This window comes from Sciurus carolinensis, chromosome X (assembly GCF_902686445.1).
Source record: "Sciurus carolinensis chromosome X, mSciCar1.2, whole genome shotgun sequence".
Taxonomy (NCBI): Eukaryota; Metazoa; Chordata; class Mammalia; order Rodentia; family Sciuridae; genus Sciurus; species Sciurus carolinensis.
In genome coordinates this window covers 5,333,842-5,359,916 of record NC_062232.1, presented here as the reverse complement: position 1 = coordinate 5,359,916, position 26,075 = coordinate 5,333,842, and the positions used below count along the sequence as shown (strand labels likewise).

General features: G+C 48.3%; 1 protein-coding gene across 5 annotated transcripts in view; it reads right to left on the bottom strand.

Annotated features, from left to right (window-relative positions):
* Tbl1x (transducin beta like 1 X-linked) overlaps nucleotides 1–26,075 on the bottom strand; it is a 189,276-nt gene that overhangs the window by 112,964 nt on the left and 50,237 nt on the right. For all 5 annotated transcript variants that reach the window (XM_047536123.1, XM_047536121.1, XM_047536122.1 and 2 more), the window contains exon 2: nucleotides 3,461–3,529. The gene's annotated coding sequence lies outside the window, so the exon portion shown is untranslated. The remainder of the gene's footprint in view (nucleotides 1–3,460; nucleotides 3,530–26,075) is intronic.

Here is a 26,075-nt window from a genome sequence, read left to right as displayed (position 1 = left end):
GCATCTGGAATGTCCCCCAGAGGCTCAAGCGTGGAAGGCTCGGTCCCCAGTTTGGCATTGCTCAGAGCAGGAGCGTCTGGGACGTGCGTGGATCAGAGGGGCTCTGGTCTCATGAGTGGATTAATCACAACTTGATGGCATCACATCACTGGGACGTGGTGGGACTGTGGGAGGTGGGTCCTGGTTAAATGGAATGGATACTTGGGGACGTACCCTCGGGGACGACCTCGTTCCTCTCCCCCTCTCGCCACTTCCTGGCTGCCATGAGCTAGCTGAGCAGCCTTCCTGTCTGTCTCTCCCTTCCGCCATGATGTTCTGCCTCACCTCAGGCCCAAAGCAATGGAGTCAGTGAACCATGGACTGAAACTTCTGAAACCGTGGGCTGAAGTAAATCCTGCATCTTAACTGGTTATTGTGAGGTACTTATCACAGCAACACACATGCACCATGCCACACAAACACAGCCCAAAGCAACATGGGGTTCTCAAGAGACCCTAGTGAACTCTTCCCGTCACTTGCAGGCGTTCACAGGGAAAGGGAGGGAAACAGAGCACACAGGCACGCAGCGTCCCCAGGGCACGCCCACGTTCAGTGGGCCGGACTCGCTTGAGGTGGGGCTCCACCACCCTCTTGTACAGACATTCCACCAACTTCCCAGAAGTTCCAGAGGGCGAAGCTGAACAAAGCAGCTGTGAACTGACAGCTGGTGTCTCCAAGCTGCTCTGGTTTCTGCTGGAGGGTCCCCTCCAAGTCCACCTCCACCGTCTATCGCAACAGAGGAACTTCAAGCTTCCACTGCTTCCTCAGCACCGAAACCCCCAGTGGAAAAACTGGGTCCTCTACCAGCAGTTCCTGGACACAGCGTGGAGGACAGCTGGCCCCTAGTGAGGGCAGCCAGAAGGCTGTCACAGCCAGGAAAGTGACAGCTACCGACAAATCCCTGGGCTTGACTCCCATTGCGTGGCATCATGAAGACCTCGTGGCTTGCAGTGCCCCAGGACGCAGGTGTCTCTAAGCTCCTCCTTAATGTGATTGCCCTCTCTCCATCCAAGGAGGAAGCAGGCTCAAGGGATAACCTGAACAGCCGGAGCTGGGAAACCCTTCAGCAAGTGAGGCGAGAGAAGAGCTGGCTCATCCACACCCCAGGACTCCACTGTGCACTGGGGAAGAGCTGGCTCATCCACACCCCAGGACTCCACTCTGCACTGGGGAAGAATGAACTCTGGAAAGGCAGGAAGGCAGGGAGGATCCCCGGGGCTTCAGGCTGCGCACAGTCTCCAAAAGCTGCACACTGCAGGACTCCATTCAGATGGCACGTGAAATGAAGAAGCTACAGAGACAGAGGCCACTGTGGCCGCAGAGAGGCAGAGGCAGGGCATGGAAGAGTCCCGTGCCCGGACCACGGTGGTGCCCGCACGCCTCGACACTTGGGATCCCATTTCATACAACCATACGTGCAGAGCTCACGACACCAGACCCGGCGTGCGTCCACACCAAGAGCCGATGCCAGCTTCCTACTCGGGAAAACCCGGCACTGAGCTGTTAACAGATGCGGTCACTGCAGGGAAGCACTGGAGGGACGCTGGAACTTGCCGTGCTCTCCAATTTCTTGCGAGTCTACCATGGTTTCAAAGCGGAAGCCTTCAAGTTGGCAGGTGGCCCGCACCTGGAATCCCAGCTAGTCAGGCTGAGGCGAGGGGACCCAAGTTCAAGGCCAGCTTGGACAACATAGGCAGACCCAGTTTCAAAATAAAAACTTAAAAAGGTAAAACTTAAGGGAGACTGAGATGGGAAGATTGCAAGTCCAAGCCCAGCCTCAGCAACTTAGGTAGGCCCTAAGCCACTTCATGAGGCCCAGTCTCAAAATAAGAAATAAAAGGGGGTGGGGATGTGGCTCAGTGGTTCATCGCCCCTGGTTCAATTCCTAGTACCACCTCCCTGCAAAAAACCCCGCACAGCTCAGAGGTAGTGTCTGAGGCTCAACCCCCAGCACCATGGGCCAAGAAATCAGAGAAGGCTCTAAAAATACCACTGCCTGATGGACGAGTGAGTAAAGGAAATGGGATCTAGGCACACAGCGCTGGGCTGTTCGCAGGACGAAGCACGGACACGCGATACCAAGACGCTACGTGGAAGATGGCAGACACAGAAGGCCACTTGCGTGTGAGCCATCATGTAAGATACCCAGGACAGGCCGATGCACGCGGAAGAAAGCAGATTCCACCTCAGTGAGCCTCCCAGGGCGCTGCATACACTAAGCCAGTCACGCACTGCGTCCACCCACTTTATCAGCACCGCAGCTTGGCACAGAGGGCCGCAGAAGACCGACCGCTGATCCCGTGACCCAGGGCTCCCTGGGCTGCATACTGCTTGCAGTGAGGGTGGTAAGGTCCTCAGTGTGCTCTCACTCCGTGACGTCGAAAGGTTGCTGGGCACACCACTTTGGAGCTGGGGACTGTAGGTATGTGGATTTCTGTCATGATTTTCTCTTTCTTCCCCTCAGGAGGCTCTGAGAAGCAACTCTGGTGCTCTTTCAAAGACACGACCAAGGGCAGTGCATCCCGTAGGTGTGCCCAGGGACACCAGACATGGCAGCTCCGACGCTAAGAGAATCCAGGATGCTTTGTCCCAAAACGCCAAACACCACATGCATTCCTGCATTTTCCACAACAGCAAAGAAGTAACAGGTTTAGAGAAAGGGCGTCCACAACAGTCAGAGTGCCCGCAAAGGGTGGTCTGGACTTCAGGGCCCCAAAGGCCTCATTCTACACGAGTCAGGGCCTGTCCTCGCTGACAAACCAGACCCCAGACCAAGGGAACGGGCCTCGCAGGGGTCCACACGCCAGCCACGCCAGCTCAGGACGTGGCCCAAGCAAGGTTTCTGTGGAAATTGTGGCCTGTCCACATGGAGTTTTGTGGCTGTCCATCATCTCCAAACACACTGAGAGGGACACATAAGACCAAGGAGCTTCCATCAGATAAAAGCCAAACGCCTTGTCAATTTGTCTGTATAAACCCTGCTCGTGGGGAAAGATCGGAAGCTATGCGTCACTCAGAGGCACCCGCGCTTTGATGGCCCTCTCCACTTTTCTTTTCTGAACTTCATATAAACCTGACTTCCAGAAGCTAAATGTTTTTTAAAAAAGAGTTTGCAGGGCTGGGGATGCATGCAGCTCAGAGGCAGGGTGCTTGTCTGGCATGCCTACGGCCCTGAGTTCTATGCCCAGCACTGAAAAAAACAAACAAACAAAACAAAAAAAGGAGTTGTTATGAGGTGCTGACAGAGCGCCTGGGCATCCTTCCCCCAGCAAAATCACCTAGTGCAAAGCATCTCGAGAAATGGCCATTTCCAGTACATAAAGCCAACGCAATCATGTTTGCCTTTTAAGCACAGAAAATACAGAGAGGTTGCCGGGTTATTCGTTCCTTCCCAGAAGATGACTTTCACAGTTCCACTTACTCAGAAGCAAAGGCAGGCCAATCCTCCTTCCCGGGCTTACTTTGAGGTCTCTCTTCTATCTTCAATTACCTGTTAATGAATAAGACCCAAAGTTAGTCCAAACATCAACACACACATCCTGAGACAGGGTCTCACGGTTCCCTCAGGGGGCAGACATTGACTTAGCACCTTGTCTCCCACCAGTCAATGGTGGACCCCATGTGAGACAGGGTCCCATGAGATCCTGTGATGGTCTTAGTTTCTCAAATACATTCCATGATGCTCCCATAACACAGCCATGGCCGCGTTCCCCAGCACAGATCCCCATGTAACTGACACTAACTGCAGAAGTACAGCACTGTGAGCTTTATCAATAATAACTGCATTAGGTGGTGAATTGAAGGCCCCAGCTCCGTCTGAAGCATACAGTGAGTCAGTTCATACCAACTGCCTCAAATTCATCATGATGCTCGGGACATCGCCAGGGAATCTCAGCAACTGAAAACCCCACTCGACTCTTGACAACTAAACGACACCGTCTTCTCCGCCGCACTAAAGCTCGCTCAGCGAAAATACAGGTACTTCAAGAAGTCAAGGCAACTCAGAAAACTTTCACCACATGCTGAGCCCTGAGAAAACGGAAAGGTCGTAGAAGTTGGTGAGAAAGGAACAGAGACCGTTAGCCATGAACAAAGCAAGAGACGATTTCAGATGAGAGAAATAATGAGCATTAATCTGGGATGCGGAGCAGACCCTGTGCAGCAGGACAGGGACTTTGTCTCTGAGAAGGGAGCCTTTAAACAAGGGCAGTTTGCAGGAGCAGTGCAAATGTCCTGTGGTAAGAACGAACTTGGCACGAGGACTCAGGAAAAGCAGTGGGGAGCCCTTTCTATAGGACTTGCCCTAACATCTTCCTTCACCCCACCCAGTCTGGGCCATCAGGAACAGAGGCACGGGAGCCCCTCATGGAAACACCCAACCCCACTTCCTGCTCTTGCTGGTGTTTGCTCCGAGCTGGTGCCAGGGTGGCGTGCTCTTGGCAGAGGACGCCCCAACACTTAGCTGTGTGCAGACCTAACAAGCCCACTCGCCTGAGCTTCACTGCCCAGGAAACCACCCATGCCTCACTCTGCACGGCTGACATTTTGAAAAAGAAAGGAAAAAGTGGGAAAGGGAGAGAAGAGAGACGTGGCCGACCCTCCCTCCCCCACTTCCTTTTTTGTGGTGCTGGGGAATCGAGCCCCTCCCCTCTGGCTTGTAATTAATGATAAGGAACTCTGGACTGGAGTTTTCCTCAGCTGTGAAATAAGGGCATTAAAATATTTATGAGGTTTCCGCCACATCAAAAAATCAGAGGGACCATTTTCCCGTTGACTTCCTTTGCCATTTCCAGGGGAAAACACTCACAAAGAACTTATCTCAGAACTTATGGAAGAACTGACAGTGGAGGGAGTGAGGGTGTGGATCTGTCTGACAGTCGACCGAGCACCAGAATACACCCGAAGGGTGCAGCACCATACCAGGCTTGCCAAAACGATCAGCGTTTCAACTCCAGAGAAATTCCAGGTGTACCAACACGAAAACAATGTGAAAAATCTAAAACATGTTTTCAGGAGCCCTCAGCACGACAGGGAAGCTGCCATTTCCTCCCGATTCCTCTTCTCATTTTAGTGAGCCCTGAACGAACTGGGCCTGAAGCCAGATGCCAAGACAGGGGCTGGCAGGAGCAGCGGGGTGCTGGGGTGCCAGAGGATTCTGGCTAGGGGGTTCAAGTTCTACGTAATGAAGCTCCTGCTTCCTGACTTACCAACCCCAGACAGCATTTTTATGTATTGAGATGGTTCATTCAAGAACAGATTCTTAAATCCTTTAATCGGTAGTCCTCAAGCAGCAGAGATTTTGCCCCCAGGAGCATTGGGCAATGTCTGAAGATCAGTTGTCAGGACAAAGAGCAGAATGCTACTAGCACCTAGTGGGTGGTGGGTGGCCAAGGATGCTGCTAAACACCCTCCAACTCACACAGCAGGCCCCGTGCACAAAGAGAACAGACTCCACTGTCGATACCACACAGCTTCAGAATCCCTATGTCATGTTAAAATCGCTATAATTTTGCAGAAGGTAATACCCAAACCATTTTTATTCTTTTCAAAGTAATACATGTCTTCAGCTTTTAAAAGTAAAAGCCAGGAGAGTCAAAAGACTCCTTTTTCAAAATTGCAAGCCTTTCAGCACCACTGATCCACAATTTCATTTCCAAAAGCAACCACTTTCAAACCCTGGGACTACTTTTGTTATTGTTGGTGTTCCTTGGTATTGACTTCCATGTTTCTAAATCATCTGCTTACAACACTCCTTCACTAAACCAAATTTCAATGTAACTTACTGATCTTCTCCTATAAATGCAGATTTGTTTTTTTAAATCCCAACCACCAACCCTGTGCTTACTCTTTCATGTTTTCCCCATCATTTTTCATAACTTTTTTCTGTGAAATCTATGCTCTGCACATATTATTTTGATAATGGAATGGGTACTGCTGAGCAAGCAATATAGCATCATTAAGATTCATTTTTTTATTCAACTTTCTCATTTTTCTGGAGTTCCTAATTCCCTTTGTTTTCATTTCCTTTGTTTTCTTTGTTCCCTTTGACAAAATTCTTCCAAGACCTGGCAACATTTTTTTCCATTCAGTGGAAGAACTCTCAGATCAGAACTCGGGTCATCTCTCCGTTCTGTTACACTTCGGAAACACACAAACCTGACTTTCCTCTTCAAATTTCCTGTCTTCTGTTGCAGTCTGTGCTACTTAGTCAATGCTAGGCCTGCCGCATACCTGCTCCCCTGAAAACACACCAGTCTTGAGAATTCCTTCTACCTCCTTTTGTTTTCTATCTGAGACTTCCAGGGTCCCGCATCTTCCCCTTCCTTGTTTACTCTATTACCTTGTCCACTGGCTTCCAGAGAAGTGGGTGTCAACGTCAAATTTGGCTGACACACTGGATGTGTACAAACACCTTTGTCCATCCTCAATAATTAGTAGAGGAAAAATTGAAAATTCTGAGTGCAAATTAGTTTTCAAACAATTCTGTTTTCTAACTTCCAATGTTGCTGCTAAGAAATCAGATGTCATTCTGATTTCACAAATCTTCTGTTTTTTTTTTTTAAATCCAAGAAAAGTGCTTAGATACCACCTTCATCCCTACAGTTTTAATAGCTTTTGATGCTTAGCTTTACTGTGGTAATGTTTGTGTTTTTTTAATTGCTGTTGTTGTTTAGTTCTCTGCAGTACTGAGGACGGAACCCAGGACCCTGCACATGACAGGCAAGTGCTCCACCACTGAGCTACACCTCCAACCCTTTTTATTTATTTTTTATTTCAAGACAGGGCCACACTCCATTGCTCAGGCTGTCCCGCAATCCTCCTGCCTCAATCTCCAAGGTAAATGAGATGACAGGTGAACGCTACATATGCAGTTAGTGCTGGTGAGGAGCACGTGTTTGATTCAACATAATTTCAATAAAGTTGAAACTGTCACATGTGGCTGCTGGCTACCCTATTACAACAGTACCAATTTAAAGACTGACAAAAAGGGAAAAAAGACAGGGAAAAGCAAGGCCTTTAGCACCAATTCTAAGATACGTTCAGCTTAAATTAAGAAGAAAAAGTTGAGTATGGCTTCAAAACCCCAAGCTTAGTATGAAGTTCCATGATCTAATTCCCAATGGCTTCCTTCCCGTAGAAATTCGAGAACCTGAATGGACATTCCAAAAGCAGAAACATCCTTTAGTGTGTAAAGATGTGTCTTAATACCCTCGAAGTATAAGTAGGGGAAGGGAGAGGCCATGGTGCCTCCTTTCCTTGAGGAGAGTTACCAGAGTGCCTTGCAAAGCAGTAACATATATCCTGATAGAAGGAAATGTTAGAAGGAAAAAAAGAACAACGAGGAAAAACTGGCAACTTCTCTGTGTATCAGGCAGAGGACTGCACACATCTTTCTGCATGTTTGGGTTAAGAAATACCACTTGTGCATATGGAATGTTTCAGGAGACAAACCAAAAAGGCAGACTGGGGCATTTTCCACGCATGTAAGCATCTTTTCCTTCATTTGATAAATATCCAAGTAAAACAAACTGTTGCTCCAGCATCCAAATGGTCTAGACAGAAAAGAACAAAACCAAACCACAGCTGTGCATAGGAGCTATAATCCCAGCAAAGCAGGTGAATGGCAAGCTCAAAGCCAGCCTCAGCAACTTAGCGAGGTGCTGTCTCAAAATAAAAGATAAAAAAGGCCAAGGATGTGGCTCAGTGGTAAAGCACCCCTGGGTTTAATCCCCAGTGCAAAAAACAAAACAGAAGCCAAACCACAGAAGTTCTGAATATCCCCTAGGAGTCCAGGAATCCCTGTGCCATCTAAGTTACTAGGAATTCCTTTTCATTAATGCCTTATGCCCAATATACAGAAGGCATGTAATAGTTGTGTGGCTGCTTTAGATTAGGTAGAAGGAAGTGAAGGAAGGGAAGGGGTGTGGGGCAGGAAGGATAGTAGAGTGAACAGACATGATGACTCATGTGCATGTGTGACTGCATGACCATGTGATCCTGCAACATGTACAGTCAGAAAAATGAGAGAGGACACTGCATTTAGGTCTGATCTATCAAAATGCATCAATGCCTTCTACTGTCACATACAACTAACTAGAACAAATTTTAAAAACTAAAAAAAGAACTCATACAGAGCAGGATCAGAACTTTAAGGTACTGCTTAGTGAACTCTGAAGCAAAACAGACACAGGAGCACTGTATGTTTGAGGAAATACATATCCAGGGGTATTTTCCCCACTCTCAAGATACATCATTTAGGGGCTGGGGAGATAGCTCAGTCGGTAGAGTGCTTGCCTTGTAAGCACAAGGCCCTGGGTTCGATCCCCAGCACCCAAAAAAAAAAAAAAAAAAAAAAAAAAAAAAGATACATCATTTAATACCCATTAGTTCCTGGAAAAATGTAAGTTTTTATTACTTGTAGGTTTTACAAGTTCAGTGTGAAAGTATAAACCATTCAAGTAAGGAAAACAAGAGACACTAAACACATATATAAACTTGATTTCCTCTGTTATGTCTTATGAGGCTTAGTAACGAATATTTCATGCTTGTCGAAGTGGCAAAATCAATACCTCTACACAGCAAACAAGCATACAGGAAATTATAATAAGCTTCAGCGGCACAATATTTGTGTCTAGGCATTTATTTAAATTACAGTGACAGATTAAATTTTATTTAGTGGCATGAAACTAATCTGGAGCAAAAGAAAAAGAATCAGGTTTAAAGATGATACATTAAAGTATTAGCATAATACAATCTTTTGTATTGTGTAAACTGTCAATCAACAGCAATTGGAATCTCTCCCTCAGATATAATGCCAAACTTTATAAAGATAATCCGCATGTGACACTAATCAGTTTTTTGTTTAGAGATGAACTAGTGCATCACGAGGTAGAAAAGAATCCCAACGAATCTCTTCCTCGCGTCCCAAAGCACTGTCTCCAGTTTGCAACAAGCATGAAGCATAATTTTAAATGTGACTGTCAAGCACAGTGTTTATCCACTGAATTTATGATAAAAGTTTCTGAACACCATATGGTCCTACTGCTCATATTTCAGTCAATATCATTTGCAAACCACGCCTGACTCCCGCTTTACCTGCAGGTCAATTATGCCGGCTTTGATTCATACCAGTGCAGCAAGCAAATACCTTTTGGAAAACAAATATCCTCAAAAAGTTCCCTCTGTCAATCACCATCTTCAACTATTCACTTACATAAATACCACAGGGTTGGGGCGATAGCTCAGTCGGTAGAGTGCTTGCCTTGTAAGCACAAGGCTGTGGGTTTGATCCCCAGCATCAAAAAAAAAAAAAAAAAGAAAGAAAAAACATAAATACCACAAAACCTAGGGTGCGGAAACTAGAAAGAATGCAACATCACCGGCCACCTAGAGAACTGGGTATGGAAGCAAGAGCATGCACACACACATACCTGCGTGTGCTTCTAGTCACAAAGCACACTTGTTCTTCACCCGCCATGGTAAGGTCACCAAAAGAGCCTATGTTGACCTGTTGTACGTACAAATTTTGCAGGGATTCACTTTCACCTCCGAGAACTGGTTTCCTGCGCTCCTCATTAGTGCTCCAAGAAAATTCCCTTTGCAAGCAGAGGCCAACCGGAAGGGTGTCCCATCCCCACCCTGTTCAAGATGATGCATGGGAACCTTCTGCTGCTCAGCACAAGGGGCTTCTCTGGCTCTGGTGTTCCCATCCTCCCCCAGGGCCCTTCCCAACAACTTGGTCCTGTGGGACACTTTCCCACTTCTCTCCTTCCTCCTGACTTCCCCTCACCACCTTAAAAAAAAAAAAAAAAATTCCAACACTCCCAGAAATGTACTGGACTTGTGTTTCACTGAAGGACTGAACCTGAATTATGCATCACTCTGAGTTTTTACCCTTTTGGAAACGGATCCTTTCAAACTGACCTTCAATCTCCTTTGCACAAATGGAAAATAAAATTGAGGAGATGGAGGGTGACCATTGTAGTAGCAATGGGTGACTGGAAATTGGTTCCAGGGTGTACCCAAGGGCAGCCCTATCCCCCAGCTTTAGGTAGAAATTCTCAACTGGGGTGACTTTGCCCCAACAGGAGATATATGGCCATGTGTGGAAACACCTTGGGTCGCACTCACTGAGGAGGGGGCGTTCTTGACACTGACTGGAGACACCACGGGGCCTGTCATGTGTCCTACCCACAACAGCTACTTCAACAAGAATGACATATGACAGCTCCCCTTTATCAGAGGCTTTGCTTGTCAAGGTTACGGTTTCCTGTGGTTTGAAAATATTCAGTGAGAAATTCCAAAACTAAACCATTCCTAAGTTTGAAGTTGCACGTTTCTGAGTGTCATGATGAATTCTTGCCCTGTCTAGCTCTGCCCTACCCAGGACATGAACCATCCACTGGTCCTGCATACCCACACTGTGTAGACTACCCTCCCACTAGTCACTAAGTGGCACACTAGCCACTACTGTGAGTGATCACAGTATGTTGTTGGGGTCAGGCATGTGATGGGGGCTGCAAAACCTATGCCCCTTGGATAAGGTGGTGGCCGTAATTGCACGGGAGTCACATGCCACTCGCTGTAGGCAGTGGAAGGAGCTGAGGGGAGCTGAGGACCCAGACGCCCAGTGCCATCTGAGGACCACAGGAGGGAGATGAAGCAGGCCAGGTTTTACATCACAACAAGTTTCACAGCTGGCTCCAGAATACCTCTGCGACCGGCTCCACCAGCTTCCTGAACACCAGAGCCTGTCCAGACCTCCTCCTGGCTTTGCCCAGCTATGAGCAAAGTCTGCTGGTTCACATTCCCCAGCCCCGCACCCTCGGAGAGATCCCACGTGTCCAGCCCCGGGAACTGCAGGGCTGTGACCCACTCTCCCTCCAGAGCCATGCCCGTCCCTGCCAGCTCCCATGTGGAGCCCGAGCCAGCCTTCCCAGAGTTGCAGTACACCCTACAGAGCCCGTCACCACAGCAAGGGCTCTCGGAGAGCCCGGCCTCAGTCTTTCCTGGTCGCAAAGGGCACAGACTGTTGTTTTGTCTGGGAATTTGCAGCACAGACCTGGAGTCAGGAGAGGAGGGAGAGGAACCTTCAGGGTCCTGGGCGGGCATCCTCAGGGCGTGCCTTTCCTCACCTGGACATCTTTCTGACACCTGAGAACGTGGCGCAAGCAGGAAACATTATAGGAGTACACCTGAACACTGCCTTTGGCCTTGAACTCCATGCCATAAGGAAACGCTGTTGTCAGCTACAGTTTTAAAAGAACCACTAGTAAAGACGCAGGAATGATTCCCAACTTTTCTGCTCGCACATCTGGGAACAAAGAGCAGCATTTTTTTGCTCGAATCCTTTACATTTGTTTCGCAGGAGACATTTAGGAACTTTTCCTTCCTGTACCTCCTCTTCATTTCCTGCCTCTCAGCCAATACTGACATGATCAAGGCCCAGATTTCAACAGCATCTACAAGAAATAGCTCCAGAACAGATAAAAGCGGTAGAGAAGAACTTCCGCTCCATCCCGCGTACATGCACACCCACAAATTAACTTGTTTTCAAATCCCGGTAAAATTCAATGATTCTGGACCTCTGTTAATCACAAGGCCTCTGTTATCAACTGATTTTAAAGACCTTTCATGTTCAGGCCTGATTGACGGGGAACGCGTTGCCTCGTGTCTGCTGGGTCTGGCCGGGATACGGTACTCGCTAAATTTAGAAATGCCCTCTGTCCTGAGGTACTTCCACAGGAAGTGGTTAGATGGAAGTAAGATGCTGCTCACACATCAGAACTCAAAAGCTGTGTGACCTGTGACTGCCTCCATCTGACTGCCTGAAAAGACCTGGGATTCCCCACCCAGGATTTGAAAGCAAAGGAGAGGGGACAGACGACTTAGGGTGGTTTTCAAAAGCACATATAAAACAGCAAAAATAATCAAGAGGGGTAATGCGGGCACACAGAAGGTAAAGGAGGGAAACTGACATGCAGCTAATACAGGAAGGCACTATCCAGAGTTTGCCATGGAATATGACTTTAGGTCAGTGGGAAGAGACCCATTAATCTAAGTTTCCTAGACAGTTACTCAAAAAAAGAAATGTGAACCAGGCGTGGTGGCACGAGCCTGTAATCCCAGCAGTTCAGGAGGCTGAGGCAAGAGGATCAAGAGTTTGAGGCCTACCTCAGCAATTTAGTGAGAAAGCCTGTCTCAAAATAAAAAATAAAAAGGGTTGGTAATGTGGCTCAGTAGTTAAGCACCCGAGTTCAATCCCTGCTACCAAAAAAAAAAAAGCAACAAGTGGGGGGAAGAAATGAACAATGAGATGCTCGTTCCAAGTCGTTTAAAAAATAAATAAGACAGAGGCGCAGAAAACACAGCCTGGAGACTCTCGAGACATGTGTCAAGTTTCTCCCGCAGGTCGCAGAAAGAGAAAACTGGGGACGACATGCAAAACTATTCTCAATAAACACATGGGAAGTTTCAACGAGACACTTCTTTAAATAACCCTGGATGCTGGATAACTGCGATTTCCAGCTACAGAGAAGCAAATCAAATTCACGAGCAGATACACAGTACGGACAAAACACGCACGCCTCCCGGCAGCCTGGTTCACTGACATTTTAGAAGCACTTCCGAGTCCCACCTGGGCTGCGGGTCTCCTGGGCTGCAGACACACGCTGCACCATCTCGTAAACACATTTTGGTGCCAATAAATACACCAGCTCTACACTATTATTTTTAACAGTTGCCTAGGAACCCAGCACATGCCTATGTCACATTCTACCAACCAATCTCTCTCTGTCGCCTTCCACTCTGCTACCGTGACCAGTACTACAATCAACACCAGGAACCATTTTTTAAGTGTCAAAAATTTGCAGGGATCACCTACATGAAAAAAAGAAAGCTGCATTTTTACTATGTAGTATTTCAGAACAAAATACCCAAAGTCAAGCATACATGCCAACAGTAAATTCAAGAATACCTTTTAAATAATTTGCATATCCATCACACAGAGGTCCACAGGAATTTGCAAAACCAGGAATACACATGGGTCATATGGGACTAAAACCACGAACAATGCCTGGTGCGTATGAACAAACTGCCAGGTTTCCTGAGAAGTGATCACAAACACGTTGCGTTAAAACTTTCTCACAAATAAGGACTGTGAATTTCAGGAAAAAAAAAAATCTATGAGCTAACTATGACTTGTATTTCAGTAAAACCTAAGAACCAGAGGTACTGAGCTTCTACCAAGTTCCAATTAAGAGCCCATCTGTCCTGTCTCAGCATCCACTGTTCCTCGGCCTGACTTCTCCTGTCTCCTCCAAGTTCCTCTTTAACGCCTGGTTACACAAGGCCTGAATTTAACATCTTCCACCTCGGGGAGATTTCCTCAACTGCTGCAGGATCCAGCAGTTCTCCCTTTACCTAGTCTACCCCCTGATGTAGCGTGCCGACTTGTAAAGTGGCCTCCCATGAACATGCCTCCTGGTATTCGGGAGTTAATGATCCCCACCCCTTGGATGTGAACCTAGTGACTTTCTTAATCCCCACCTCTTGGATGTGAACCTAGTTATTTGCTCTTCTCAGAATACGGCAAAGGTGGTGTGTTATGTACCTTGCCTGAAAATTTACTCTCCACTGCTTTCTTGGCTTAGCCCATTTTGATAAAGTCAATAACTTCCATGCTGGAACAGAGGTAGTCTCCAATCCACAACCAGCAGAGAACTGAGGAACTCAGTCCAGTAACCTGAGAGCAACCACTTCCTATAAACCACCACACAAGTGGACATGAGGCCTCTCATCCCCCAGCAGAGCTTCAAATGAGAGCACAGACCCACTGCCTTGTGAGAGAGATGGAATGAAGAACCCAGCAAAGTTGGGATTCTTGATCCACAAGAGCCTTAACACAGATTCAAGATGGCACCCTGGAGGAAGGCTGCATTCCTAGTTGCTCCACGGCTCAAGGTCAAGCAGTGGGGATACTGTTTGACAGCAAGCATGATCCCTGTCCTAGGTACACCTCATGCAGTCCCCACCAACTGCCACCAGGGACTCTGGACGGCCCTGACGTGTGAGATGCCCAGAGTCCATTAACCTCCAGGTGGTCAGGGAGACCACCATGACAGTGCCACCTGACCTCCACAGGGCCCATTAGACAGGCCCAATTGCCACAGCCAATGCACCTCGTCAGCCTGAAGGAGCCAGAATGGCACTTGCCCCTCATCCCTAATGGCAGTTAGGGTAACTTTGGGGTGGGGGTGACAGCAGGAGATGTATTAGGTGACCAGGTTAATGCAAATTTCTTCTGCATTCCTGCCAAGGACCTCAAAATGGAGTAGACAACTCACGACCAGTAATTCCACTGGAGGCCGAAGGTATGTGCCTGAACCCCGAGCCAGTCCCTGAGGTGAAATGGCCCTTGACAGGAGACACATGAACACTAGATGCCCTGATGTGACTGGACTCTAAGACCTCCTACTCTTAAATCTCTAGCCTATGGTCTCTGAGGTCACCTTGAACCTTACCACATAAACCCTTAGACGACAGACACCAAGAGGCAACCGTCCTTGGAACCTCTCCCCTGCAGGAGCTCTGCCTTCTTTCTATCATTTTAATAAATCCTGTTACTTAGCCCTAAAAAGCAAATCACCTTAACATAATAAACGTGCTGTTCTAAGCTGGTACATTTATAACGGAGCAAGAGATAACTAACGCACATATTTCCCCATGGTTCCACTTTATGGAATTAAATTTAGTTAACTTATTTCTTTTTTGGCTTAGAACAATACGCATTTATTCTCTTATAGTTCTGGAAGTAGACATCCAAAGTCAGTTCCTAACTAATTTAAAATTAGACTGTATTTACTGTCATTCTTTTTCTGTAAGCGATGGCATCCGTGATAGTCGGCAAGGGTGTGTTTGGTCTCCATAGTCCCTCAAGTGCCTGGCACGCAGATGGCCATCGACCAGCATGTGTGCATGTGTCTGAAATCCCAGCAAGCAAGTCTGGCTTAGAAAGCACGCTCACTTAGCACTCTACAGGCTTAGAGAATGGACGCTCTGAAAGCTGGAAGTCCTCTTCCCTTCACTCTGGTGGGAATTTAGCCTCCATAACCCCCAAACCAGTCAGCTCCTGAAACACTGAAAAATAATGTCTTACTGAACTGGAGAGAGACGTCCAAAGCAGGAGGCATGAAGGCACTGGTAAGGTCGTCACCAATGTCTCCTGGCTCCAGAGGATGCTGACTGATCCCCATCAACCAGGGATCACTGTCAATCATGCCACCTTTCTGTCTGGAGGTGTCCTCACGTGGGTGATAAAAATCGCCACCACCTTAGTGAAGTTTCACTGCAAGGCAATAAGCAAACTAGGACAGCCAGGGTCCAAGGGTGGTTTCCTAGATCAAGAGGCCAGGAGGACTCAAACGCCAGGTTCCTAACATGGCCAAGTAGAGGAGGATGGCCCTGGATTAGGACCAGGTGAATCACCAAAGGAAGCTTCCCAACCACTGTCCTGAACCAGTAACCTGAACCAAGTCCGCAAAAGCCACAGCTGTTCCTCACCCTTCTTGCTTCTCAGAGCCAGCTGGCCCCAGAACCATCCTCCCTCCATTGCTGGCTGACAGAACAGTCACACTCACCACGGTGAAGGGACCTGGGGCCATGGAGTGGGGCTCCCAACTCCACCACTGTTCTGGAACTCATTTCTTCCTGCCCTCCACCCCACCCCCCATGTTCCTTGAATGATATCTCAAGTCCTAAAGGTGTAACCCACCACACCCCTAAGGTCTCATCTCTAGACCAGGCCACGCCACTCCCCTACTTGGCCTCTGCAGGATGACAGACTCTTCCTCTCCATGATTATTTCCCTTGCAAATCCACAAGCCCACATGAATCTTTCAAAAGCAGAGATCTGAACCTGTGTGATCATTCCAACGTATGCGATGGATCCATCACTGTTCTGGAAAATCAGGCCACGCAGGCTAGACTGCCTGCCTGGACACGTGGTCCTCCATAACCAGAAGAGTAGGGGCTGGGGTGAGTGACATGTCCAGGAATTACACATAGTTCTTGGACCAGATGCCATCTGTGGTAGGCAGAAGTGTCCCTCCCCACCCAAGCTGTCCACAGCCCAATCCCTTGAGACCAGGCATGTGTCAGGTTATGTCACAAGGGGGAATTCAGGCTGCAGGTGGAATTCAGGAATCCAGCCCACATGAAAAAACAGAGAAACTGCCCTGGCTACAGAAGTGGCCACGGTCACCTAGAGTCCCTTAGACACAGAAGAGGAGGCGGGAGCGCCTGTGCTGGCTCAAATCTTGCTCCAAGTCCCCTGTGGCAAACACACCTCCGCATTCTGTCTTCCACTCAGGGTCATCCTGTTCCCTCCATCCTGAAAACCTGCCCTTCACTCCTAAAGCCTCAGACCCCAGCCTGCGCCTTCAAGATCGAAGTGAGTCTCACGGTCAGGGCTTTGGAAGCGCAGCATGAACAGCAACGTCCTGAGAAAGAAAGAACTTTCCTTGGCCCAGGAAACGATGTGCCAACGAACTCGGGCAGCGCTGGGGCACGAAAGCCCTGCTTCAGCCCGGCAGGTCCTCGGGTGCTTGGGCGCATAGCATCCCTCTCTCTGCTGGGGACCACCATTCGTTCCTCTGTCCTTCCACCCTGCACACCAACCTGCATGCAATGCTCGTTATGCCTCATGGCACAGGAGACTGGTGTCCCTTCCCCAGTCCCCGCAGCAGTCATGGGAGTCCCTAGTTCTATCCTCTACAAGGAACCCTCGGGACCCCAGAGCGCCTCTGGGTGTCAGCAGAAACACAACATTGTCATCTGACCCAGCAATTCCACTCCAAGGAACAAAAGCAGACGTGGGTGCAAAACTATAGCAAAAGAGGAAAGGAGAAAATGTTCATCAGCTGAGCAGTGGCTGAACATAGCAAGGGGCTACCGCCCAAGGAGCAGAGGAGGAGCCACTGCGTGAACTGACCTCCAACCCTGATGTCCCCTGAAAGAAAATGCATGGCGAGTCCACTCCGTGAAAGCTCCTGAGCACAGGTCCAGGACCCACGGAACAGGTTATGGCTGCCAGGGTGTGGGGGAGGGAGTTCCTGCAGCCAGTTTTCAAGACCATCTCCGGGGAGACAAAAAACCACAGTACATCAATGCCAGGCCAAGTCTACAAACTGACTAAAATCACTGAACGGTGCATCTATAAAAGGTGAATTCTGTATGATGTAAATTAAAACTCGATAAGGTTGTTTAAAAACAAAACCTTTGAGCTCTTTGAAGCCAAGATCGTGGGTGTACAAATGTTCAAAAGAACATATAGTACGTTGTTCTTACACAATCAAAACACTAGGGACTACTTCCAAGTTCTCAAAAAATGAAAGCTCTTCATCCGCTGCGGGATGTAAGGGGTTTCTAAATATGTGCATTTCCTCTACTGTCAAAAGCACAAAAGCATAATTTAAGTTGGTAAGAACCACACGGAATGGCTTTCTAATTCAAATTACACCAACGATAAATTTTATTGAATCAAGTCCTATTGGTACATAACAGGGTTTTCAGCTGATGAAAACTGAAATGCATAAAATGTGTTTTATTAGAGTCACAACAGGATCCAGAAGATGAAACCACTAGAATATCTGCTTATAAGCAGCTAAGAATTCTAATACTCAAAGACCTAGTTTCCTAAGTGCATTTCGAATGCAATTTGAAGTGGATTAAGAAATTCAACTTCCTGTCAACACATGACAAACCATGAAGAACAATGGCAAAACCGTTTTTAAATGTACAGACATACATACACACTACCTTACATTGCCCAGTGGTACCACTGTTTCCACATCAGGACTGGCACTACTGAAAAAAAAGTCTATAAACTCGTGCACCTTAATTTCAACTAATTTCTATGAATAAATTCTTCTATTTTGGACTGAACTATCATTAAAAACTTGGAAGAACATGATCAAATGTGGTTGATTACTCCTGCAGCATAAAACACAACTGATAGAATCAGATGACTGAAAATGACAACCCTGGAGTGATAAATCTCATTGTGAGGCAGCCGTTCCCCATGGCAAGAGGAAGGAGCAGGGAGCTAGAGAAGAAGCCAGCAGAAGTCCAGGGCTCTGACCCTCTGCCAGGTACCAGCTCCACCTCTTCTCCCACAGCATCTGACCTGGTGTCCACACTGTATTAGTCTCCTACTGCGGCTATAACAAATGACCTCAAATTTAGATGCCTCGCATCCATTCTCTTACAGTTCTTATATTCTGGGTTTGGAGGGGCTTAGGAAAGTTTGTACTATGAACTCACTCTCCTCTCAAACTTCACATCCAAGGCAAAATGTGCAGACAAATCCTTTCTGCAAATACTTGGGAACACAAATATTCCCAAAACAATATTCCCTAGGTCAAAGCAATTCTCTCTCCATACTTAGAGGGGGCCCTCGGTCTGCTTAAGAGCCCCCTATCTTTACCCATCTTTGCTTCTGTATCAGGAAGCTTCAGAAGCAACCTTGCCACATAGGTGATTTGTGTGTGCAAAAGAACATTTAGTAGAAATGATGCCGTACTAAAAATAGGACACTATAAAACAGCACTTTGACATATAAACTCTGAGCTAAGGTGGAGCTTTGGAGAGTGTTTGCCTGTATGCACAAGGCTCTGGGTTCAATCCCTGGACCCTGACCAGGGCAGTACCATTTCCCCAACACACCCGCAAAGAGCCTGTAATAATTACCATCCACCCATGCTGGCCCAGGGCATGCAACAGCACACAGAGAACTCTGATCTCCTGGGTGAATGTTGAGACTCGTTTTATACCCAGGCACCAGGGGACAGGTGCGCTGCATACTTCATGTGTGCAGGGAACAGTCATCTATGTGGATGTGTGAGTGTACACATGGGTATGTGCCCCTCCACACATATTATTTTAAATTAAAAACTCCACAAAGTGAGCCTCTACTGGAGTTTGGATCTGAAATGTTCCTCACAGGCCCACCTGTTGAAGGCTTGGTCCCCAGGGTACTGCGGTTTGAAGCTGCTAAGAACGAAGCCTAGTGGGAGGAAGTCAGGTCACGGAGGGGTGAGTCCTTGAAGGGGGATTGGGACCCAGGCCCTTCCTTGTCTCCTCCTGCCTCCGGGATGCCATGAGGGGAGTAGTTGCCTCAACCACAGGTTCCCACCATGAGGTACTGCCTTGCCACAGGCCCAAAAGCAACAGAGTCAATGGACCATGGATGGAAGTCTCTGGAACTGCAAGTCAAATCAACCTTTCTTTCTTCTTTTTAAGTTGATTGTGTCAGGTATTTTTGTCCAAGTGATGGAAAGTTGACTGACACTAGCTCCAAGTCATCCTGTGACCCAGAATATCTGGCACCCTAACCCCTGGGGCTAAATCATTCTTTGTCACCAGGCTGTCCTGTGCACTGAAAGGCATCCAGCAGCAGCCTGCACCTTTATCCATTAGACAGGGTGAGCACCTGCATTCTGACCAGTGAAAATATCTCCTAACACTGTCCCCTGATGGACACAATTAATTGCCCCTGGTTGAGAACCTGGGCGGACTGCCCAAGGCGACTGAAAACGTGGAAGTCTGAGAGTAGTCTCAGTCCATTTCAATCACAGCCCACCCTGACGCTGGCAGGGTCCACCTTCCCAGGGCCGGATGAACCCCAATTACAATTATCTTCCTTGGGAGGGTCTTAAAGATGCAGTAATCTCCTGTCGTATCTGTGTGTGTCTCCTACATTTGTACTCAAATGACCAAAATGTAACCCCCTCACGAGGAAAATCTACTTAAGTCAATTTTTCATGGGAAGGAAGGAAGGGAGGAAGGGAGAAAGGGAGGAAGGAAAGAAGGAAGGAAGACACTCTCTTTTACCAACAGGATCTGAAGAGTCTAACAGACAAGGAAATCGCTTTCTGTCATGAGCTTTTGCACCAAAGTCAGCCATCAGGGAGAGAAAGGGGAGATGATCCTGCCTATCTCTTCCTCCTGAATGGCCGTTTATTTTCTTTCAACTTGTGGACGGAGAATCAGACGGATTGCTGGAAATAGGGTCCACATCAAAGCTCTTGTTTTATCCTGTTAACTGCAATTCCAAGAGGGATTTTCACCCTTTCACGGACTCCTCCCAACCCCCACCCACCCCCGATGGGGGCACAGAGCCTGCTGCAGAAACACAAAGGCTATTTTTGGGATCCCAGGCCCAAGGCAGCTTTTGAAAACTGCTCAGTTCAGAAATGCAGGTGCTCTCAGAAATCAAACCGGGCACAGAGTGAGACCCCTGCACGCCTTCCTCTGCGGCCCTGATGTCTCAGACACCCTTTGATCTGGGCCACCCTCCCCCAGCCTTCTCTCCCTGGCTCAAGGGTGACTACTGTGGAAGCAGGTCCCGCAGGCTGCCTTGAGGATCTGCGCAGAGCCGGGCCCAATAGTCAACGCTGTTTGTTCCCCACGGTCCTAAAGTGAATGAACCAGTCCAGCTGTGAATGGTTCAAGCCATGCGGGATCCCCCCCGACCCCACTGTGTGTCAAGTGGAGGCATCAGAAAAATCCCAGACAGCAAGAACAGGTAAAAGGGAAGCCCTTCTGCAAGGAGGCCCGCTTGGTCCGGAAGGCAGTCCGTCCTTCGACAGGAAAGAACTTCCCCAGATTTCTACTGACCACACTCAAATCTTCCCAACACTCAAGCCGAACTGCCTACCATTTTCACCTATCACGGCACAGTCTTCTTTTAATCCCTCCATCATTAAAAAGTACCCTTACCTTGAAGACCACATAAAACGGGCAGCAGACCCAGTTTGGCTGGGCCACTGCTGATGGCAGATCCCAGCACAGGCAGACCCACCCCTGGAAGCAGAACTGAGACAGGACAGGGTCCAGGCAGCAACAAAGACAGCCAGGAAAGGAGAAATCCAGACCCGGACGTGGGAGCAAAGCGGCCTGGTTCACCAAGTGCACTTTCTTGGGAGGTTGCTTTGCTCAGAGCCTGAAGTCAGGGACAGCGAGCGTCTTCCTGCATGAGCAAGACTGTCATATGGAAAGGGCGCCGCTTAGCACTTCAAACTTAGTCCTTACTGTAACTCCTCGGTCTGCAGGCACAGGAGCCAAGACTGGCATTCCGGTCACTGTGACAATCACTGTGTTACACCCGACATAAAGGCGAATGTCAAGTGATCAAAAGGTTCTAGCTCTATCTCTTTCCACCATGCTCCTGGATAAACTCTGCCAACGGAACAAAGACCCAATCAGGCACACTTAATAAATGTTAAACCTGGAAGCACCCATGTGTGTTATTGAGGTTAATGAGATGGGGCATGATTATGAGCAGACATCTGACAGGTTTAAGTGTATTTCGTGGGCAGTGCTCATGATTTCTGGTCAGTTCTCCTGATCAGTGATCTGCACGTTCAATGTCCCTATGCTTCCATTAAAACCACCATCATGAAAACTCCCCAGACGGTCTCAACCCACTTTCACTATTTTTGTACTTCAATAGTAATCATTGCCAGGGTGGTTATGTATGGTTTTTATCTGTAATGTCCCCCAAAGTCTCATGTGTCCTCAAGAGTGGCTTTGGGAAGTGACTGTATCAAGGCCTCATCAGTAGATTAATCCATTGATGGGTGAATGGACTACTGAGAGGTGGGACCCAGTTGAGGAAGCAGGTAGGTCACCAGGGGCACAACCTTCTCCGAGGCCACACCCTCCCTTTTCTCTGCTTCCTGCTGTCATGAGCTGAATAGCTTTTCACCACCAAGCCCTCCCGCCATGATGTTCTGCCTCACCTCAGGCCCAGAGCCACAGAGCCAGCCGACCATGAACTGAACACACTGTAAGCCAAAATACCTCTTTCCTCCTCTGAGTTGTTTTTCTCAGGTATGTAGGTCACAGTCACAAAAAGTTCACCCAGGTCACAAAAGCCTACTTAGTAAAGTGACTTTTTTGCTGATACACACATAAGAATTATCAACAGACCTTTGAGAAACCTTTAAAAAAAAACAACACTAAAACAATGCCAAAAGAAACACAGAAAAGAGAAAATCAAAAAGAAATGAAAAAGGAGCTGAAGAAATGAACACCAACAGGGTTGGAGTGGCCATGTCCCTACACCCATTAGCAGAGTTTCGGGACCCTGGGATCACAGGAATGTTTTATGTATTCCAAACTGCACCTAATTCAGGAAAGATAAATGACATATATCCTAAAATTCATATGAAAACGATTTCATCTACATGTCTATCAACTGATAGCACAGCCCTCAGAACAGAAACAAAAGCCAGTACTTTCTGGACATCATTTGCTTACCTGCACCACTGTAGTCATTTCCAAGACAAAATATGTTGTATGAATTACAGGAGAAATCAAACGTGTCACCATGCTGTTGTGTAAGAAGTTGCTACTGCTGAACAGAGATGCTGGATGGAAAGAGGAAGGTACCTGAAGACTCTGGAGCTACTGGACATGAAATCACACAACTAAACAACTTCCATCTGCCAGGTCTCTCCTCTCCACGAGCCTGGAGACAATGCCGCCCCAACGGCAATGAGCGCACCAGGTTCCAGTTCTTGGCTTCTAAACATTACCCAGCCTCTAGGGCTCTTCAGACAGAGTTGATTCCAGGTGAAATCCATGGAATTCACACTGGAAACCTGGAACATCCTCCTGCCCCAGAGAGAAAGCACATACTAAAGGACCTCAGAGGAACATGAGAAAGGGACCCAGGACCCAACCTGAGAGGACTCCCACTGGACAAATTCAGAGCAATGTGTTCACGTAAAACAAAAGGCTTGGGGAACACACCTGAATCCCAACGACTCAGTAGGCTGAAGCAGGAGGATTGAAAATTTGAGGCCAGCCTCAGCAACTTCGCAAGGCCTTGTCTCAAAAATTTTAAAAATACAATGCAAAGAGCTGGGGATGCAGCTCATTGGCAAAGCACCACTAGGTTCCAACCCCAGCACCAATAAAAAGAAGAATGACACTGATAGATCGCAACACTTCTTTAAAAAAAGAACAAATGGGTTTTCCAAAGAGGAAGAACAGAAAGCTCTCCTTTAAGAATCACCCACTAATAAACACAGAATGGGAAGAAGAATTAGAAACACATCACTGCGTGACCAGAACTATTCTGGTTCAGGAGTCAGCTGGCTGGTTAAGTATTTTTGGTTTCACGGGCCATCTGGTCTCTGTTAAAACGTCTTGACTGCCACTGGGGTGTGACAGCAGCCCTGGGCGGACAGACTTGGTGAGCGGCCTAAGGGGTGCCATCGTTTGTCAGAGCTGTGCTGGCTTTCAAGGCCAAGATCATCGACAGATGCCAAAGCCACTGAACGAAAAGACTGTGGGCAACCAGCGTTCACACAGCTCAAGGTGTCCTGCACAGACGGGCCACCGACCAGGGAGAGCAGCACTTCCCCAAGGAAGCAATCTGGCAGACTCGCCCTCACCAAGGGATCGATGACCTATCTGAGCATCCGAGGGGTCCACCCCAGGCTGGAAGCAGACATTAGCATGCCAGGGAAGAGAGGTCCAGGACTTCCCAGAGCACAGGAGACTAGGAAGACATCAACCCAAACACAGCACGAGATCTAAGAGGAGAGCCCAGATCCAACTGGAGAAATTTACATAAAATCAACAGGTGAGCCAGCAGCAACCAGCTTGGTAATCTCCCTGCCATTACACCTGGACGGTCACCCACACGCTGGAACACGCGAGACCACGCTGCACGGTGGCTTTTCCTCCAGCCCTCGCTCCGTACAGCCTCGGTACATCTCCAGATGTACTCACCACATAGGTCAAGTGGGTAATAAAGCCCGCCCTGCTGGGTCAAGACAGGGATGCTCGGGATGAAGGCCTTGGCAGACATTCGGCGTGACAGTGGCTGCCGCGGCCTCCCGCCTGCGGTTCCTTCCCTCCTGCAGTGGCCGGGACTGAGCAGCCGGGCTTCCTCTGCACCGGGGGAGAAACTGCCTGCAAAAAGCGGCGGCTTCCCAGGACTCCCCCTGGTGAAGCCCTGGCGACTCAGGGTTCTTGTAAGCAACAGAAATTGTGGTCGGGGACAATTCCAGCGCAGCTGCAGCACAGGCAACGCAGCCTCGCCTCGCCCGCCCCAGGGCCATCTCCCGAACTGCACCCAGATCCTCAGGCAGATTGCCTTTGCCCTCTCCGCCTCGCCGAGAGCTGAGGACAGAGCAGTCACCCTGTGCACCCTCTCTTGCTCTGGTCTCTCCAAGGCTTCAGGAAGGGCTAAGCAAAGCACTCACAGGCTCTTGATGACGGCGGGCAGTGTCGAGGACAAGGACAAGCTGGGCCCAGCCAGCAGTGAGGACCCCATCTCCTGCAGCCCGAGTCCCCCGCTCTGAGAGGAGAGGTTCCGTCTGGGTTAGGAGGATATATCTATGTGGTCCCAGGTGCCCCCCCTGCAGTCATGCTCCTGGTGGCTGCGCTGGTGCAGGAATTGCTTCCAGGAGCACTTTACGTGAGGCTAAGTGACCCGAGTCGGGCCTGGGGTGAGAGGTGCCAGACAGAGGAGAGCACAGGGTTGGACGACACACCAGGGCAGAGAGGGGACACCAGAAGCCAGTCCCAACAAAACGCCTCCGTGGCATTCTGACCAAGTGACTTACCAACTGTTAACCCTAACCACATAAAAGTAGGAGTTTCCAAAATGTAACAAGCAAACATTCGCACGCCACTACCAGGAACAAATCAGGAACCACCAGCGTACCGAGGGCAAAAGCAGGCTGGCAGGGGCCCTGCGTTACCATTTCCCGCACTGACAACGATGCTGCAAAGCCCTCATAAGGATCATCGTGACTGTCACTGGAAGACACTATCAAAGAACATACAGAGACCAAGTTGCTAAGGCTGGCCTCAAACTCGTAATCCTCCCGTCTCAGTCTCCTGAGTAGCTGGAACTCCAGGGGTGCACTCCTGCCTGCAGCTCAGGTTTTTAATTTTTTTTTCAAAAAGGGAAGGAAAGATAGGAGCGTGTCAGGCAATAAGTTCATAAATATTACTTTCCCAGCCCATGATGCTCGTACTAGCTGTTAACTTCTTTAAAAAAAACAAACAAACCATAACTCATTGCTTGTGGTACATCCAGACCTAAAAAGGGTAATTTCTAGTGGAAATACCATCCAGTGAAGGGTGACCAAGTCCCTGCTTAGCTCGTCCCTTGGTCCTGCCTGCAGATGGACACGTGCACCACAGCTCAACCAACTAGCTACTGTGGCTGTGTGTAGGCACACGTGCACACATAAGCCTTGGATCTTGAGGTACCTGCCCTAGGAGAGAATGTGCTTCGAGTCCCTTTCACAGATGTGACGGTATCTCCACCAGCACCCAAGGGCTTCCACCATTCTAGTTTCAGTTAGCTGGAAACCATTTCTGTTGCTTAGCACCAAGAAGCTGAAGGATATGCGCCTGATTCACCCGGGGACGAGAATCATCTGGTCCCTTCAGAAATAACACACCACACTGACAGTTCACGTGAAACTTCCGGGAAAGCACACAGGAAAGAATCAATAGCCCTTAACTCTGGAACCCGCGATTAAGAGGAAAAAGAAGCTTCTCCTTCTTACTATACTCTTTGGTGGGTTTTTAAATGTTAATTAAATAAACCTCATTACTATAATACAAATGAATGCATACAAACCTACAAGGAGGACCCAATTCAAGGAATCAACTCGCCCACAAGAAATACTTCACCTCCACTTGAATCTGCTCCCTGTCTCCTTCGACACTCCTCAGGTTCAGGCCCACGCCCACCTGTGAGTTAAATTCACTCCACCCACTCAGCGTTCCCACAAGCAAGGCAGACACCACTTCCCTTCGCTGGAGGGACAGAACTGAACGGGCCCAGGGTAGCCCTGGTAGCGAGCTCTGTCCTCACTTTCCCACCTAAGCTTCTCAACATGTAACGAATTACAAAACCTGCCAACAAACGCATCATCCCACATGGCTTCTTGATCATTTGTTTCTACAGTATTGAATTAGTAGAGTTAATTATAATTAGATTC